At 43.1% G+C, this 16032-nt stretch overlaps 1 protein-coding gene across 6 annotated transcripts in view; it reads right to left on the reverse strand.

The window, feature by feature from the left end:
- Positions 1 to 8283, reverse strand: part of LOC121292823 (centrosomal protein of 128 kDa-like) — a 327101-nt gene extending 318818 nt beyond the window's left edge. For all 6 annotated transcript variants that reach the window (XR_005946333.1, XR_005946334.1, XM_041215267.1 and 3 more), the window contains exon 1: positions 8159 to 8283. The gene's annotated coding sequence lies outside the window, so the exon portion shown is untranslated. The remainder of the gene's footprint in view (positions 1 to 8158) is intronic.
- Between the last annotated feature and the right edge of the window lie 7749 nt (positions 8284 to 16032).

The raw sequence follows: 16032 nt of genomic DNA on the forward strand, positions 1-16032 counted from the left end.
ACATTTTACAGGTGAGTCTTTTACCTGAAGGTCAGTAACAAGAGTACACAGATTTAAGATAATTGGTAAACGAACCAGAGCGGATGAGGAGAATTTTTTTCTATGCCACAAGTTATGATTTGGAAGGCACTGCATGAAAGGACAGATGAAGCAGATTTGATAGTAACTTCCAAAAGGGAAATTGGAAAAACACTCAAAAAGGAAAAATGTGCAAGTCACTGGGGAAAAAGCAGTGAAGACCTTTCGAAGAGTATAGGCACAATGGACTGAATGGCCTCATTCTGTGTTGTACAATTCTATAATCTAACCTGGTTACATCAGTAGTGGGCTGATGAATGGCACTCATCGTTTAATGTGAACAAATACAAAGGGAAAGGATAATAAAGAGTGCCAACATAAATGGCATTATTCTACATGACACAAGAGATGTATTTTGATATACTGAAGGATAAAACACTGCTGCAAACCAGATGCAGCAGCTGTAAAGACAACTATTAAGATATTGGGCAGCATAGCCAGATGAAAAGAGAACAAAATTCAGGACAAAAACAAAAATACCTTGAAAAACTCAGCAGGTCTGGCAGCATCTGCGGAAAGGAACACAGTTAACATTTCGAGTACGCATGACTCTTCAACAGAACTAAGGAAAAATAGAAAAGAGGTGAAATATAAGCTGGTTTAAGGGGGGGGATGGGACAAGAAGAGCTGGATAGAGGGCCAGTGATAGGTGGAGATAACCAAAAGATGTCACAGATAAAAGGACAAAAAAGTGTTGAAGGTGGTGATATTATCTAAAGGAATGTGCTAATTAAGGGTAGAAAGCAGGATGAGCAAGGTACAGATAGCCCTAGTGGGAGTGGGGTAGGGGGAAGGGATCGAAATAGGCTAAAAGGTAGAGATAAAACAATGGATGGAAATACATTTAAAAATAATGAAAGTAGGTGGGAATAGAAAAATCTATATAAATTATTGGAAAAAACAAAAAGGAGGGGGAAATCGGAAAAGGGGTGGGGATGGAGGAGAGAGTTCATGATCTAAAATTGTTGAACTCAATATTCAGTCCGGAAGGCTGTAAAGTGCCTAGTCGGAAGATGAGGTGCTGTTCCTCCAGTTTGCGTTGAGCTTCACTGGAACAATGCAGCAAACCAAGGATGGACATGTGGGCATGAGAGCAGGGTGGAGTGTTGAAATGGCAAGCAACAGGGATGTCTGGGTAATGCTTGTGGACAGACCGAAGGTGTTCTACAAAGCAGTCACCCAGTCTGCGTTTGGTCTCTCCAATGTAGAGGAAACCGCATTGGGAGCATCGAATGCAGTAGACAAAGTTGAGGGAAGTGCAAGTGAAATGCTGCTTCACTTGAAAGGAGTGTTTGGGACCTTGGACGCTGAGAAGAGGGGAAGTAAAGGGGCAGGTGTTGCATCTTCTGTGGTTGTATGGGAAGGTGCCGTGGGAGGGAGGTGGGGGTGTAGCGGGTGACGGAGGAGTGGACCAGGGTGTCACGGAGGGAATGGTCCCTACAGAATGCCGCCGGGGGGTTGAAGGGAAGATGTGTTTGGTGGTGGCATCATGCTGGAGTTAGCAGAGGATGATCCTTTGAATGCGGAGGTTGGTGGGGTGATAAGTGAGGACAAGGGGGACCCTATCATGATTCTGGGAGGGAGGAGAAGGCGTGAGGGCGGATGCGCAGGAGATGGGCCGGACACAGTTGAGGGCCCTGTCAACCAGCGTGGGTGGAAAACCTCGGTTAAGGAAGAAGGACGACATGTCAGAGGAACTGTTTTTGAAAGTGGCATCATCAGAACAGATGCGACGGAGGTGAAGGAACTGAGAGAATGGGATGGAGTCCTTACAGGAAGCGGGGTGTGAGGAGCTGTAGTCGAGGTAGCTGTGGGAATCGGTAGGCTTGTAATGGATATTGGTGGACAGAGAAGTCAAGGAACGGAAGGGAAGTCTCAGAGATGGATCATGTGAAAATGATGGAGGGGTTGAAATTGGAAGCAAAATTAATAAATTTTTCCAAGTCCAGACGAGAGCATGAAGCAGCACCGAAGTAATCTTCGATGTACTGGAGAAAGAGTTGTGGGAGGGGGCCAGAGTAGGACTGGAACAAGGAATGTTTCACATACCCCATAAAGGGACATGCATAAATTCAGGAACTGATTCTGAGCTTATGCAGAGAATTGCTCTGGCCTTCACATGGAGTATTCTTTATATCAATGACATCTAGCTATGGGAGAGGATATAGCAACTGAATGGATACTAGGAATTAGGCCATAACCCAATTTAGGAACAAAAGCTGCAGAAGCCAGGAATGTTTACACTGAAAATAAGGCTCAAGGGTGATGTTTAAACAAAATTTAGAGCACGGAAACAGGTAATTTGACCTAAACTGATCCATGCCAGCGTTTACGTTCCACATGAGCCTCGTCCCACTCCCCTCTTTAACATAACCGTCTATTCCTTTCTCCCTTATGTGTTTATCTAGCTTCTGTCATGAAAGTATAATTTTTTCCGGTTTATTATAAAGTAGGCTTATGGGGGTAAATATAGTTGGGTCTGTGTGTGATTTAGTTACATTTGGAGTCAAGTAGACTGCAAGCTTTAACTCATCAAAAGAAACTAGGTGCTTGATATGCTAATGAGTAAACATGGATGCTGGCTTAGTATGTAAGGTGTGAATGGAATTTGATTTTTTAGATAAATGAAGGGAGATCTGGATTTCAAAGGGATCTCAGTCTGTTTACAAGTAGCCCGGTAAGCAAGGCTAAGGAGTGTGTTTGCTTTTCCTCCAAAGGATACTGACAATAAATAGTAGCAACATGAAAGTTTTTAATATTGTGAGGAAGATAGTGTCAAAAACATATGAAGCAATAGAATTTACATATTAAAAAGAGAGAAACATATATAAAGGAGAAGGAGGCTGTATGTCAGGAGAAGGCCTTGTGAGATCTAACAGAAATATGTGAAATAGCCTTAATGAAGCCGCTAGTATGTGCATAAGTCTGCTGCCTACTGAAACTGAAGCTGGAGAAAAGCCATTTGGAATTCCACTGTCCAGGGTATTGTGTTAATTTGCTGGATCTGTTTAAAATCTAAAATCTATTTTTGGATCATTGCCTTAAAAAGGGGGTGTAACTGGGAGTTTGGTTAATTAGGAATTTTAGGAATTATTGTAGTAATAATTGTGGTCTTATGTATGCACTTGACATCTTTTATTTTGTTAATAAATATTTTAGTTTAATTTTTTTAAATCTCAAAGTCTTGGTGGATCTATTACTTCTGCATTCAGCGCCCGCATCTCAAAATAAATACAAATTGCAAAACCATTGTGATTGTGCAACCAAGTTTCCCTTGTGGAATTGGTCCACCTGGCACATATCATCTGCTGGACCATTACACTTCCCTTTAAATGCATCCATGCTCCTTATGGTACTGAGTTCCCCATTTTAACTGCTTTCCGCGTAAAGAATTTTCTCCTAAATTTCCTTTTGGATTTATTGGTGACCATCTTGTAGAAGTTTTTTCAAGATCCTCAAGGGCGTAAGACATCAAAATGTTTAACAAAGAGGACATAAATTTCAACTGAGAAGAGCTTGAAAATACAGTTTAGATTTAACTGCTTACATGGTAGATTGTGAATGTATGAAGCAGGCAGATTATCTCAGCAAATTCAAGGGAGGGCAGATATATACCTGGAGAAAAATTTGAGAGGAGCAAGACAAGAATTCTAGACAGAGAGACCATCTAAATGGACCCGAGTGAATACTTGTACCTTCCAATGGTCCTTCAGGGTTACAGTCATAACAACACAGTTAAATTCACCTAGAGTAAAATGCACATATCAAGCAAAGCAAAGTCACAGAAAAACAAGTTTTAATTATGCAATCTTTGCTATCACCTAATTCATGGTAATGCTCAAATATCTAGCCTGATCCACAAATAAGGAAGATCTTCACCACTCACTCAGGACAATTACTTCAGATTCGTTAGGTCATCCTCGTTCTGTATATAGAAATTAGCTGAGAAAGGTTAACAGGTTTAATGGGTCTTTTTGTCATATATTCGAAATGTTCTCATCTGACCAAGACAGAAGCACAATTACAGCACAAGAGTAGGCCATTCAACCCATGACATCAGTGCTAGCCCTTCAAACTGAAGCAACCTTTTTGAACGCCGTCCCCTGCTCTCTTTGTCTACTCTTTCTAAATACTTACATCTAATTCTTTGTCACAATAACTTCTCAATCAGCACACACACCATGACAAATGTCACTATAACAAGACCCACTACATACTGATAATCTTGTGCAAGGGAAAAATTGTCCAACTTTTTCTCCAATCTTGAGTTCATGCCACCTTGGTATTTGCTTCCAATTGTTGGGAAATTATTTATCGCTTATCTGTCAAAATCTTTCATAATTTTACAGGTACCTGTTAGATTTCCCCTTAATTTTGTTTCTTTTGGTATAAAAAGCCCCAAATGTTCATGACTTTCTTCATAACTATAACCCCTCAGCCCTGGACATTCTTCACTGTAATCTTTAAAGGGCTCTAATAAGATGCCAATACAAACCCTGAACTGCACACAATACTCCACCAATGAGAGCTGAGTGAGTCATCAGGACCATGCTTTGCTATGCAGAGGTATTTAGAACTCATCCCACACCCATTCTCTTCCCTCTCTTCTTTACTCCCGAAAAGGTTACAGCCAAGAATATTTTAGTTCCCAGACATACCTCAAGTCAAGCCATACTGTGATCAAGGCCACAATATATCCCCTTCACGCTTATTAGTGATTAGTTGCAAATTCTGTTCTTAATTCTTGGTATATTTAACTGGAGTATCAGCTGCAGCTCAGTGGATAGCACTCTTACTTCTGAATCACAAGGCTCCAGGTTCAAGTCCCACTCCAGGGCTTGAGCACAAAAGTCAGTACTGAGGAAGTGCTGCACTGGCAAAGGTGCCATCTTTCAGATGAGACAATAACCTTAGGGTCCATCTCCAAAAGAGATTATCGAGTCATTAGCACATTGTCGTTTGTGGGAGCCCACTGAGCATAAATTAGCTACTGTATTCCTACATTACAACAGCGACTACGCTTCAAAAAGTCTTTCATTGACTTCATCAAGATAGCTGTGAAAAGCTCTATATAAAATCCTTTCTTTCATCAAAATTTCATTGAGGGACAGGTTTACAATAACCCAGATTGGAGGAGTGCATACCAAAGTGGGCACTATTTGAATTTAAAAAAAAGACTTATGCACTTCACAACTTCAGGATGTCTTGAAGCACTGTACAGCCAATATGCGCTTATTGAAGTGTAGATATATTGTAAAGTAGAAAACACAGCATTTAATAAGCACACAGCAAGATCCCAAAGTGATAATGTCCCAGAAATCCATTTTTTGTGAAGTTGATTGCAGGATAAATATTGGCTAGGCCACAAGGAACAACTCTCCTGGTCGTCTTAGAAATAGTCTCAGAGGATCTTTTACGTGACCCCAAGAAGGCAAAGGGGGCCACATTTTAAACTCGCGATCTTTTACATCCGACCCAGAAGGCAGACAAAGCCTCAGCTTAATGACTCATTCAAATGACAGCATCTCTGACACTGCAGCGTTCCCTCAACCATCTCCAAATGCAGCTAGGCCTGGACAATATCCAGGCTTGGGCTGACAAGTGGCAAGTAACATTCACGCCACATAAGTGCCAGGCAACGACCATCTCCAATAATAGAGAATCTAACCATCGCCCCTTGAAGTTCAACGGCATTACAATTGCTGAATCCCCCACTAATCAACATCCTGGAGGTTACCATTGACCAGAAACTGAACTGGATTAGCCATATAAATACTGTAGCTCCAAGAGCAGGTCAGAGGCTAGGAATCGTGCGACGAATAACTCACCTCCTGACTCCCCAAAGCCTGTCCACCATCTATCTACAAGGCACAAGTCAAGACTGTGATGGAATACTCCCAACTTGCCTGTATGAGTGCAGCTCCCACAACACTCAAGAAGCTTGACACTGTCCAGGACAAAGCAGCCTGCTTGATTGGCACCACATCCATAAACATTTGCTCCCTCTACTGCCAACACACAGCATTCTGTACCATCTACAAGATGCACTGCAGGAATTCACCAAGGGTCCTTAGACAGCACCTTCCAAACCCACAACCATCTATAAGGACAAGGGCAGCAGATAGATGGGAACACCCCCACCTGGAAGTTCCCATCCAAGTCACTCACCATCCTGATTTGGAAATATATCACTTGTTTCTTTACTGTTGCAGGAACTCTCTTCCTAACAGCACTGTGGGTGTGCCTACACCACATGAACTGTAGTTCAAGAAGACAGCACACCACCACCTTCTCAAGGGCAACCAAGGATGGGCAATAAATGCTGGCCCAGCCAGCAAAGCCCCCATCCCCTGAATGAATGGTAAAAAAAACACTGCAGTGGAGAGCATCAGCCTTGACTCGATCAGAATCATTGCAGCACAAAAAGCCATTTGGCCCATGTCTGTGCCAGCTCTCTGAATAAACAATGCACCTAATGCGATTCCCCTGCCTTTTCCCCACATTCTTCTTTTCCAGGTAACAATGCGATTCCTTCTTAAATGTTTCAGTTGAACCTTGTCTCTATCATACTCTCAGGCAGCGCATTCCAGATCTTAACCACTCGCTGCATGAACGTTTCTCATGTCTCCATTGCTTCCTTTGCCAATTAGCCCCTCTTATATGTTCTTAATCCTTCCACCAGTGGGGAACAGTTTCTTCCTATCTACTCTGTCTAGGCCCCTCATGCTTTTGAATACCTCGATCAAAAACTCCTCTCAGCCTTCTATTCGCCAAGGAAAACACCTCAAGTCCTGAAGTGGGGTTTGAACCCACAGCCTTCAGAGTCAGAATGAATAGTGTTATCAACTGATCCACAGCTAAACCATTCAAGTTGGATGGCTCAGAGCATAAGAACATAAGAACTAGGAGCAGGAGTAGGCAATTCAGCCCCTCGAGCCTGCCCCGCCATTCAATACGATCATAGCTGATCTCACTTCGGCCTCAACTCCAATTTCCCACCCTCTCCCCATAACCTTTCAACCCGTTACTAATTAAAAATCTGTCTATCTCCTCCTTAAAATTATTCAGCGTCCCGGCATCCACTGCACTCTGAGGTATTGAATTCCACAGATTCACCACCCTTTGAGAAAAGTAGTTCCTCCTCATCCCTGATAAAAGCAAAAAACTGCAGATGCTGGAAATCCATAACAAAAACAAAAATAAAAATACCTGAAAAAACTCAGCAGGTCTGACAGCATCTGCGGAGAGGGACACAGTTAACGTTTCGAGTCCATATGGCTCTTCAACAGACGTTTCGAGTCCATATGGCTCTTCAACAGAACTCTTATGTTGAAGAGTCATATGGACTCAAAACGTTAACTATGTTCCTCACCGCAGATGCTGTCAGACCTGCTGAGTCATTTCAGATATTTTTATTTTTGTTTTTGCCCTCCTCATCTCTGGTTTAAATCCACCACCCCCTAGCCTAAAACTATGGCCTCTCGTTCTAGAATGACCCACAAGGGGAAACATCCATGTCTACTTTGTCTATCCCCTTTAGCATCTTATATGCCTCAATTAGACCTCCTGTCATCCTTCTAAATTCTAGCGAGTATAGGATTAAACTGCTCAATCTCTCCTCTTAAAACAAGCCCCGCATCTCTGGAATCAATCTAGTGAACCTCCTCTGAACCGCCTCCAGCGCAACTACATCCTTCCTCAAGTAAGGGGGCCAAAACTGTGCACAGCACCCCAGGTGCGGTCTCACCAACGCCTTGTACAGTTGCAACAACACTCCCCTATTTTTTATACTCTATTCACCTAACCTGTCCATATCCATTTGTAAACTTCTTATTTCTTCATTGAAACTTACTTTGCCACCTATTTTGGTGTCATCTGCAAATTTAGCTATGGCACCTGCTATCCCTGAACCCAAGAGCAGCAGGTAAGTTTCTAAACACAGGAGCAGACCAAAGGCAGGAGAAGCTGCTTCTCCCTCTCCCAGGCCTGGCTCTGCCCTGCCAGGGGATGGAGAGACTGAGAGCCCCTCGTTATGTATTGAGATTAATTGTCAGAGGGCGTTCATTTGAGGAGCCGTTACCTTTAACTCGCCGCAAAGATCCATCCCGCCCGCGCTAGCGGCCCGTCCTCGGCCATCAACAGCCACCCGCCGCCCTCATAGCCGCCAGGGGAGCGTCTATGGCAACTTGAAATGTCCGCCTTCGGCCGGCCTGGACCCGCCGCGGGGCCGGCTGGGTAATGGAGTCCCCCCACCCCCGCGGCGAACGGAGAAGCCGTGGGGGCGGTGGGGAGGGGAGACTACAAATCCCAGAAGGCATAGCGGCAGGTGTCCCACTTCAATGCCTGCTCGGAAATTGCGCCAAACGTCCCGCCTCCTTCTCCTCTCCCCTCCCCCACAGAGAGGCGCCAGCGTGCAGCTCCAGAGCGCTAACTCACTCACCTTCAGCTGACAAGCTGCGCAGTCCCTGCTTTGATCTTTAATATTTTTGTTCGCTTTTCAACTAAAACTTCTAGCCACAAATTTAGCTTTTTTAAAATATGCACATTGTCCAACTTAAACTTTAAATAATAAATTTAACTTTTATGCACAAATTTTAATGAACATACTTTAAGCTACCAATTTAGTTTTTTTTTAAATATGCAAATCGTCCAAGTTTAAACAAAAAATTTAGTTCTTTATGCACAATGCACAAAGTGGGATTAACAAACTTTAAGCCACAAGTGTATTTGATTTTAATATGCACAATGCCCAACAAAGTTTGTTAATGAGAGTTTGTGCATTGTGTATAAAAACTTTAAACCACAAATTTAGTTTTTAATATGCACAATGTTCAACTTAAACTAAATTTGTTGTTTAAAGTTTTTATGTTCAATGCACACATTTTAAGTAGGGTGAAGCGGTGGTGTATTGGCATTGTCTCTGGACTAGTAATCCAGTGACCCGGGGTCATGCTCTTCAATAAATATCTGAAATTAAAAAGACTAATGATCACTGTGAAACCATTGTCGATTGCCGAACAACTCATTTGGTTCACTGATGCCCTTTAAGGAGGAAATCTGCCGCCCTTACCTGGTCTGGTCTACGTGTGACTCCAGACCCACAGCAATGTGGTTGACTCTTAACTGCCCTCTGAAAGGGCCTAGCAAGTCACTCAGTTGTTTTAATCCACTAAAATGTCTAAAAGGAATGAAACCGGACAGCAACATGGGTGTACCAACACCACGTGGACTGCAGCGGTTCAAGAAGGCGGCTCACCACCACCTTCTCAAGGGCAATTAGAAATGGGCAATAGATGTTGGCCTAGCCAACAATGCCTGCATCCCATGAATGAATTTTTAAAAACAAACTTTAAGCCACAATTTTTTTTTTTAATCTGCACTTTGTCCAATAACAAACTTTAAACAAGTTTAGTTTTTATACATATGTACAAGTGTTAATATGTTAAATATTCTACAACAGATTTAGATTTCTTTTATATACAATGTGCACATATCTAAACATGTTAAACTTTCAGCAATTAATTAAAAATTTTTATATACAATGTTTAACTTTAAACAGGTTAATTGTGGCCGCCTTCTGTCTCATAAGGTTTTTTTATAATTCATTCAAGGGATGTAGGCAATCCCCCCTAAGGTGATGGTTTGCTCTGTGGCGGTTAACTCTGTGTTAGCATCGCCTGTTGTGGCTCAGGACCCCCACTCTGGCTTGGCAATGTCTGCCGCATTTGCTGTAGAGAAATACAGTGGGCCAAGAAGGTGCAGGATTCAACTGTGGTGGGTCAGCACCTTACTGTTCAGGGGCTGCCTGACTTGAGGTGGTGGTGGATGACCAGTGGGACACGATGGTCCTTTCCACTGATGGAGACAGCCCATAGCACCCCTTCTCTATGCCTATTGAGCTGGTCTTATCACTCATAGCTGCAGTCTCCGGTGTTGCATTAACACTCTGTGGCAAAACCGAAATGTCCTCTCCTGGACCCAAGCCTGGTAAAAATTTATGGCGATCCCGGGCTGCCCAAATGTCAGGGTTCCTCTTTCAACCTTCCCAGTTGAGTCCAAGGAAAGGCAAAGCACTATGTTTGGCACCAGCTTGGTTGCAGCAGTTGCCAGAAAGAAGACATATTTACACATCAGTCCACCTTTGGGCTCCACTCTAGATTTTTTTGTCAGGGTTTACTCCCTTTAGCCTTCAACTCTCCCAAGATATCCACAGGGCAGTAGAGCCATTCACCAGTAGCAGGAAGTTTTATTCATGAGTGCCAGGGTGTGGCCACAAGCCAGTGGGCCTGCACACTGCATGTCTGAGGTCAAACCTTCCCTGAGTCCCTCTGAAGCTTTAGCCTGGGGCCACGAATGATGCAGTTTCCATGTGTCGTAACAAAGAGTGACAGCTGAGGATTTGCTGATGGAGAGGCTGTGTACTGACAGGGAGAGACTTACACATTTGGCTCTTTTTTGCATTGCTGCTAGCCAGAGGTCGCAGGCCGAAAATGAGAAGCAAACCAGCACACAAAAGCCAAAAACATGCTAACTTCCTTCACTCGGACTAGGCGTATCACAGGTTAACATGTCAGATTATTATCAATGGCCTATTAAGAGGCAGTGTATTTAGATTCAAAACAAAAACAGAATTACCTGGAAAAACTCAGCAGATCTGGCAGCATCGGCGGAGAAGAAAAGAGTTGACGTTTCGAGTCCTCATGACCCTTCGACAGAACTTGAGTTCGAGTCCAAGAAAGAGTTGAAATATAAGCTGGTTTAAGGTGTGTGGGGGGGGGGTGGAGAGAGAGAGAGAGAGAGAAGTGGAGGGGGGGTGTGGTTGTAGGGACAAACAAGCAGTGATAGAAGCAGATCATCAAAAGATGTCAACAACAATAGAACAAAAGAACACATAGGTGTTAAAGTTGGTGATATTATCTAAACGAATGTGCTAATTAAGAATGGATGGTAGGGCACTCAAGGTATAGCTCTAGTTGGGGTGGGGGGAGCATAAAAGATTTTAAAATATTTAAAAATAATGGAAGTAGGTGGGAAAAGAAAAATCTATATAATTTATTGAAAAAAAAAGGAAGGGGGAAACAGAAAGGGGGTGGGGATGGGGGAGGGAGCTCAAGACCTAAAGTTGTTGAATTCAATATTCAGTCCGGAAGGCTGTAAAGTGCCTAGTCGGAAGATGAGGTGTTGTTCCTCCAGTTTGCGTTGGGCTTCACTGGAACAATGCAGCAAGCCAAGGACAGACATGTGGGCAAGAGAGCAGGGTGGAGTGTTAAAATGGCAAGCGACAGGGAGGTTTGGGTCATTCTTGCGGACAGACCGCAGGTGTTCTGCAAAGCGGTCGCCCAGTTTACGTTTGGTCTCTCCAATGTAGAGGAGACCACATTGGGAGCAACGAATGCAGTAGACTAAGTTGGGGGAAATGCAAGTGAAATGCTGCTTCACTTGAAAGGAGTGTTTGGGACCTTGGACGGTGAGGAGAGAGGAAGTTAAGGGGCAGGTATTGCATCTTTTGCGTGGGCATGGGGTGGTGCCATAGGAGGGGGTTGAGGAGTAGGGGGTGATGGAGGAGTGGACCAGGGTGTCACGGATGGAGCAATCCCTACGGAATGCCGATAGGGGGGGTGAAGGGAAGATGTGTTTGGTGGTGGCATCATGCTGGAGTTGGCGGAAATGGCGGAGGATGATCCTTTGAATGCGGAGGCTGGTGGGGTGATAAGTGAGGACAAGGGGGACCCTATCATGTTTCTGGGAGGGAGGAGAAGGCGTGAGGGCGGATGCGCAGGAGATGGGCCGGACACGGTTGAGGGCCCTGTCAATGACCGTGGGTGGAAAACCTCGGTTAAGGAAGAAGGAGGACATGTCAGAGGAACTGTTTTTGAAAGTAGCATCATCGGAACAGATGCGACGGAGGCGAAGGAACTGAGAGAATGGGATGGAGTCCTTACAGGAAGCGGGGTGTGAGGAGCTGTAGTCGAGGTAGCTGTGGGAGTCGGTGGGTTTGTAATGGATATTGGTGGACAGTCTATCACCAGAGATTGAGACAGAGAGGTCAAGGAAGGGAAGGGAAGTGTCAGAGATGGACCACGTGAAAATGATGGAGGGGTGGAGATTGGAAGCAAAATTAATAAATTTTTCCAAGTCCCGACGAGAGCATGAAGCAGCACCGAAGTAATCACCGATGTACCGGAGAAAGAGTTGTGGAAGGGGGCCGGAGTAGGACTGCAACAAGGAATGTTCCACATACCCCATAAAGAGACAGGCATAGCTGGGGCCCATGCGGGTACCCATAGCCACACCTTTTATTTGGAGGAAGTGAGAGGAGTTGAAGGAGAAATTGTTCAGCGTGAGAACGTTCAGCCAGACGGAGGAGAGTAGTGGTGGATGGGGATTGTTCGGGCCTCTGTTCGAGGAAGAAGCTAAGGGCCCTCAGAGCATCCTGGTGGGGGATGGAGGTGTAGAGGGATTGGACGTCCATGGTGAAGAGGAAGCGGTTGGGGCCAGGGAACTGGAAATTGTTGATGTGACGTAAGGTGTCAGAGGAATCACGGATGTAGGTGGGAAGGGACTGGACAAGGGGAGAGAGAAGGGAGTCAAGATAACAAGAAATGAGTTCTGTGGGGCAGGAGCAAGCTGAGACGATCGGTCTACCGGGGCAGTTCTGTTTGTGGATTTTGGGTAGGAGATAGAAGCGGGCCGTCCGAGGTTGGGCGACTATCAGGTTGGAAGCTGTGGGAGGAAGATCCCCAGAGGAGATGAGGTCAGTGACAGTCCTGGAAACAATGGCTTGATGTTCAGTGGTGGGGTCATGGTCCAGGGAGAGATAGGAGGAAGTGTCTGCGAGTTGACGCTCAGCCTCCGCAAGGTAGAGGTCAGTGCGCCAGACAACAACAGCACCACCCTTGTCAGCGTTTTGATGACAATGTCAGGATTGGACCTGAGAGAACGGAGTGTAGTAAGTTCAGAGAGAGACAGGTTAGAATGGGTGAGAGGAGCAGAGAAATTGAGACAACTAATGTTGCGCCGACAGTTCTCAATGAAAAGATCAAGAGAAGGTAAGAATCCAGAAGGAGGGGTCCAGGTGGAGGGAGAATATTGGAGATGGTTAAAAGGATCCGTTGAACTGGGAGAGGACTCCTGCCCAAAGAAGTGAGCCCGGAGACGAAGACGGCGGAAGAAGAGTTCAGCATCATGCCGAGCCTGAAATTCATTGAGGTGAGGGCGTAAGGGTATGAAACTATTTAGATTCATAAAGGTATTCAACATTTTTCTGAATTAAGATGTTATTTGAGTATCTGTGGAAATGTGTACTTTTCTAGATTGTTTAATATTATTGCAATTATCATAGGAGCACGGTGGTCCAAAGCACACAACAACTTATATTTATATAGCACCTTTAACGTAATAAAATGTCCCGAGGTGCATCACAGGAGTGTTATCAAACAAAATTTGACATGAGTCACATGGGAGATATTTGGGCAGATGACCAAAAGCTCAGTCAAAGAGGTAGGTTTTAAGCAGTGTCTTAATAAGGAAAGAGAAGCAGAGGTGGAGTAGTGTAGGGCGGGAACTCCAGAACCTAGGGCTTAGGCAGCTACCAATGGTGGACCAATTAAAATTGGGGATGTTCAAGAGGCCAGAATTAGAAAAACGCAGATATCTTGGAGGTTTGTAGAACTGGAGGAGATTAGAGAGATAGAAGGGTGGAGGGGAGGGCAAGTCCATGGAGGGATTTGAAAACAAGGATGAGAATTTTAAAATTGAGGCAAGGACACAGACAAAACTATACCTTGAATTAATAAAATTCTAAAACCAACTCAATAAAGCAGTAAACTAGAGCAAAGGAGTGCATTACAAATATATCAGTTTGCATGAACAAGAACTAAATTCCTTTAGACTCTTCGAAATGGTTATCAATAATTTACCAATAAAGACATTTGCAAGAATTAAACATTATTTCAGATTCTGCGCAGCAATTATAATTACCCTCTGTCAATTTAATCAAATTGCTATTGAATTGGTTCATTCATAAATTTATCTTGGGCAAGATAAGTCAGATACTTCTGCGAAGGTGGAAATGCACAGGGGAAGGGGCACAAGTAGACAAGTTACCCATCCTTCCCAACTTTCTGACATGGGTTTTACCCCGTCCCTACTCCCAAAAATCAGAATTTCCTGCCAGCCCTGTCCACATGGTTACAGGATGCTGCTTAGCTGGGTAGGTATCAATGCAATGTCCCGATGTGACCATTCCACCCCTCACCCAATTCTTTATGCATGGCAGCACCCAATCTCCAATGTGATCCATTTTGTAATGTTCATCTAATCTAAAACATAAATCTAAGAATTTTCTCTATAGTGTATCCTGTTTACAACAACAACGTATATGTATTATATATAGTATCTTTAATGTAGTGAGACATCCCACGGTGTTTCACAGGAGTATATAAAACAAATAAGCCACATAAGGAGATATTAGGTCAGATTACCAAAAGCTTGTTCAAAGAGGTAGGTTTTAAGGAGTGTGAAAGGAGGAAAGTGAGGTAGAGAGGTGGTGAGATATAGGGAAGGAATTCCAGAGCTTGAGACCGAGGCATGGCCACCAACGGTGGAACAATTATAATTATATTGGCAGTACAAAGCTCGAATATTGCTAAAAATGGAGATATGTCCCCAAGTTTTCCATCTTGCACTCATCAGGGCAAATGCAAGGATGCCAAGTTTCAAATATAAATTTTTGTGATTGTTTGACATTTAGCATTCTTGCATCTGTCCTGGTGAGTTCAAGATGAAAAGCTTCGGCAACAGGTTTCTCTTTTCAGCAATATAATTATATTATTATTATGACTGAGCAGTCTGTAAAGCTGAGTTATTTAAAAATTCCAGAGGGAAACTTTAAACAACTGCCATAACCTACACTTTAAGTGGTATGTTTGAGATGCAAATCTAAATTCAGGAATTAGACCAACAGTTCTCAAGAGGTTTTATATTAAATTAAATGAAACATTTAATTAAGTTACAACATATTAACTACATATACATGGCTACAAATTGCTACTATCATAACTTATAACAAATTCACAAATTAATCTTCATTAAGGCAACAGCATCCATAGCCTTAACGAAACATCAGGCAATGCATTTTCACCTTTCAAATTCAAAATGAGGTTCCTTTCACTTTGGTTCCTGTGGAGACAGCTGGAGGCTTACAGCTGCTTTGATCTTACATTGCCTCTGCCCTGCACATACAAAATTGGCTATTAGTTATATCCAACACATCTCATTGAATGTAAATTCTCATTGTATCACCAGCCTCTTTGAACTTCACCTCTTCTAACAATAAAACCCCTTTCATAGTATTAATTTTATTAGTAATATAAACATGTTGCTTGGTCCCTGCTAGCTAGGTGCCAGATTTCACCCCACTACTTGAAAGCTCTATTCAATAAAATGCAAATGCACTCTACCTCTCTTACATCTCAAAACTAGTACACATCAAAGCACCCAGACTAGCTGTCTTTAATCCATTTAAGACACACCCATAGACTAAACCCCTATTTTAAAAGAAAAATATTTTCCAATAATATTATATATATTAATAACTTCATGATCATTATAATTTACATGTATTGTATTAGCTGATTTGTTACTGAATTCGCACTTTAAGCTAATGACTCATTTGTCACATTATCATTTTAAAGTCATCGAGGCATTAAAATGTGAGATGGTGAAAATCATTCTTTGCATGGAAACATACATGGCTTGCAGGGCAAGCCTGCAATCAGCACAGTAGGTGTGGGCAATAAATTATCTCAATGTTGTTTTCCAGTTTGAATTAGTCTTTGAAGAACGCTGTTTATGTACTGTAAGAATGCAAGTAGTGAATAAATAAAATCAATGAACAAATTCTTTCAAAGATAAAAATAGTACAACAGATTCAATGCTGTGCATACATCCCTA

This window comes from Carcharodon carcharias, chromosome 20, assembly GCF_017639515.1.
Source record: "Carcharodon carcharias isolate sCarCar2 chromosome 20, sCarCar2.pri, whole genome shotgun sequence".
Classification (NCBI taxonomy): domain Eukaryota; kingdom Metazoa; phylum Chordata; class Chondrichthyes; order Lamniformes; family Lamnidae; genus Carcharodon; species Carcharodon carcharias.